General features: G+C 35.4%; 1 long non-coding RNA gene across 1 annotated transcript; it reads right to left on the bottom strand.

Annotated features, from left to right (window-relative positions):
- Positions 1-608: 608 nt before the first annotated feature.
- On the bottom strand, positions 609-3,330 carry LOC107840330. The gene is made up of 2 exons (XR_001665245.2): positions 3,014-3,330; positions 609-2,917 (listed from the first exon to the last, which is right to left on the bottom strand). It is a non-coding gene; the product is annotated as an uncharacterized LOC107840330 (long non-coding RNA).
- Between the last annotated feature and the right edge of the window lie 516 nt (positions 3,331-3,846).

Below are 3,846 nucleotides of genomic sequence, written 5' to 3'. Positions count from 1 at the left end.
AAGAAAATGGGTAAGTGTTCAATTAACATCCTAAAAAGGGTTTTAAGGCACTTAGGAACGTCCATTTTAAAACGCTTTGACCAAATTATTTTGACTAACTTAAAATGTCTAACTTTGCAAAAATGTCAAATTTTTAGAGGAATATCAAATTTGAATTGAACGATTTTTGAAAATAGCTTTATTTCATTCAGGTCCAAGTAGTCCATTTTTAGGTAAGAAGACATGACTTGAAAGTAAAAATTGAGTCAAAATTTATTTTATTTCAGCATTATTATTTCTAAACTCAAAATAAGTAAAAAGAATTAACCAATTATGTACAAATGAAATTTTCTTTTTTAGATGAAACCAAATTGAGAAAAATTTATTTCCTTTTTATGTTTAAGAAAAACTTTATTTAGCCTAAATGATACAAATTAATACATGGATAAATAAGTCATTTTAATGTGAAAGGATTGTTTCGAAAAAAATGAACATGAAGTCTATTTTTATTCATTTTTTAAAACATGATAATAATTTTTATTATTTTTCTTTTTTTTTTCTTTTTTTTTTAAAAAAAAAATTCAAATAAGTAGAGGAAGAAAAAATGAAGATAAAATAAAAATGGCAACACCCTGAGAAATTTATCTAGATTGATTAATTTAAGTGTTCAAGCAAATACAAATAAATAAATTAGAATGGATAATTAAATAGAGAGGAGTGAAAATTGGGCCCCTTTTGACCCATTACAAATCTGTCCAATTTTGGAACAATTCCATGGACTTTAGCCCTTTTTTTGCCATTATATCCACTGTATATCAGCGGCTTCTTTCCTGCGTTTTCCTGTATACCCCTGCATATACAGTGTACGTGTGGATACCTACGTATTTTGCTCCACGTTTTCATCATAGCCCGTGGGATAGCGTGCAGCTGCATCTTACGATGTATATTCACTGTATATCAGAGTATACAATTGTATATCATCCTGTGTTTCTTGACTTGGCATGGGTCTTGACTCGATGGACGTCGAATTTAACCCAAACGACTGTGAGAAATGGGAGTCCGGGGGACTCATAAGGGAGTTCATGTAATAAAGATAAGGTAAGGATTAGCTATTCAAGTTTCAACGAAGAAAGGACTCGGTTAAACAAGATACTTATAAGCTCATAGTCGACCAATAAAAATGATGTTAAAATAACCAAAAAACTTGAAACATCTAATTCATTATTTGTAGCTAGCAAAGGTAAAGAAGACAAGATTCCACGGATAGTGCACACTTAGCTTGTTACTTTTATTTCAAAGATCTCAAGAAATAAAAATACAATTTTATTCATAGAAAAAGGAAAACCAAAATTCACCGATGGTATTAATTGAAAGGATTATGTATGTTTCAGCAAGAAAGAAAGTGTGAAAGTAAACATTACAATATGTTCACTTCTTTCCTTCAAACTCAAACGAGCCTCCCTTTACGTTATGCTACTAGTGCAAATGCAAAAGATAGAAGAAAAAAACAGGTTCAAGTCTTTAACTGTAAAGCCTATCTCATTTAGGAATTCTTGCCTAGAGACTTTGATTAAAACTTGGATCAAACTTCAAGCCTAACCAGGAAAGCACATCATATACTTAGTTCATAAAGGAACAAAGGGATATATTCTAGAAAGAAATAACTAGCCATAAACCGATCAAAAGGAATGGCAAGAACATCCTCTTTTAGGAGCGCATTCAAGTACGGAGTAGATCAAAACCAACGGCCACTCGAGCTCAAAAAGAAATCTGATCTCATAGGCTACGAAAATACTTTCACATAAGGGAGTGAGGGGAGGAACCTGCTCAAAGTGTTTGAGGAAAAGAGAGGAATAGAATAATGAACACCATGAGGTATTCTTCTTCTATCCTGTGGTGCCAATGGATGCATCCCTTTACCATATACTTATTTTGAGTCAAAATAACTAATTTAGATGGTAAAAGGGCAGCAACAAAAACAACATGAGATATTCATGAGGGAATATCAGGTGGGAAGAAACTTACGCAAAATTTATTGAGGAAAAGAGAGGTGAAAGTGACTAACACCAAAGTATATCTTATTTTGATGTACAACGCTCACATGAACATCCCCTCATCTCACATTTCTACCAAATAGCTAGATAGGAGTACTCTAAGAAATCGATGGGGCGGGAGGAAAAGGAAAAAAATTTGTACAAGTTAGGAAAAAGGGAAGTAGTAGTAGCAAACATGGTAAGGCGGTAGTTATTCATTTTATGACGCATATATGATCATCCCCTTACCCCATGCTTGGATTAAATTCTAAAACAGTATGCTAAGGAAATTAAAGGAAAAAGAGCAACAAATCCTAGCATGAACAGATATGAGAGTCGTGAACCACAAACATGGGCTTAAAATAATCTCTTTGCTTAAAGAGAACTGAAGCATTAGGAGAAAATAGGAATGGGGGGAGATTTGGAGTATCTTACGAGCAGAGGATGGAGATAAACGCCGAACGTCATGTGATGTTCTCCGTCTTCCCATAACGTCCATCAAAACGCTCCTCTTAGCCTATACTCTTTCAACAGTCATAACAACTAAGCAAACAACTACACTAAATGTTCATATATTAACATACAATGGAAGGGTATATAAAAGGTATTTAGCCATCACAAAGCCATATAGTCGCAAATATCAACAAAACGAGAAAAGAAAAAATAAAGTTGGACAGAAAAGGAGGAAGAGAGGTTACCTTTTATGGCGCAGCGAGCTGAGACAACGACGAGACAAAAAGGCTCTTCACCACCAACTTCTACTTTAGGTGTCAGAACGAAACAATGACAGCGATAGAACTCAATATATTCCCCCAATTCTCTATCACTTTTTGTTAACCTTTTTTTTCCATAAGAGTGAATAAAGCCCCCTTTTATAGGCCAAACTGCAACGGTACTTGGAGAAGCTTTGGAAAAAATTTCAAATTTGAATTTTGATGTTCTTGAGAACACCAATTGCAGGAGATAATCAGAGAGATTAACAATGAAGAGAAAGGGGTTACCTTTTCAGCTGATTTTAAGAAGAAGTGACGGATTGGGGGTAGAGAGGCTTAGACATGTTGGTTTGAGCCTTGATAGTTGTCGAATCAATGGCAAGAGCCCGTTGAAACTGATGGATATTCCATTTCACCATCTCTTCCTGAAACTGTAGAGCATTGAGCTTTGGTTTTCTTGCACGATGTGGTTTGTGCTGTGTGAAAGAGAAAAGGCATGTGGGCCGGGTCGAGGCTTTTCTATTGGGCTTAGGTGGCTGAAGTTGTTGTTGGGCCGGATCGCCCGTTGGAGTGGGCTGCTGGGTTAAATCTTCTTTAACAGAGAAATGGGCTGACAGGTTGGGTAACTAGGCTAGATAACATAATTAAAAGGGGAAAGGACAAGAATAGCCACTCGGCTAAAATAATTCCGGCCAAGTGGCCATTGATTTTCAAATTCCAAAATATAGCCATTTATGGGATATAAAAGTGTATCAATGCGGTATAAAAGTGTACCAATGTGGTATAAAAGTGTATCAATTGGGTATAGAGACTGCATGCGATCGACGGGCCAAATGGCTAAAAATCAGAATTAAATTGGGCCGACTGGCTCCAATTGTCCAACTTTTACATGGGCTGATCATTTCTCTTCAAAATGGTCAGCCCATGTCCTTTTTCCTAATTAAAAAGGATTGATTTAGAAAGAGAAAAGGACATGGGCTGTCCATTTAAAAAAAAAATGGCCCAAATTTGAAAAGGTAGACATGGGCTGTTCAGTCAGCTAAACTAATTTCCTTTTTTTAGCCATTTGGCCCAAATGATCACATGCAATCTCTATACTCAATTGATACACTTTTATACCA

Source organism: Capsicum annuum, chromosome 1 (assembly GCF_002878395.1).
Source record: "Capsicum annuum cultivar UCD-10X-F1 chromosome 1, UCD10Xv1.1, whole genome shotgun sequence".
In the NCBI taxonomy this organism is placed as follows: domain Eukaryota; kingdom Viridiplantae; phylum Streptophyta; class Magnoliopsida; order Solanales; family Solanaceae; genus Capsicum; species Capsicum annuum.
This window is presented reverse-complemented; position numbering and strand designations above follow the sequence as displayed.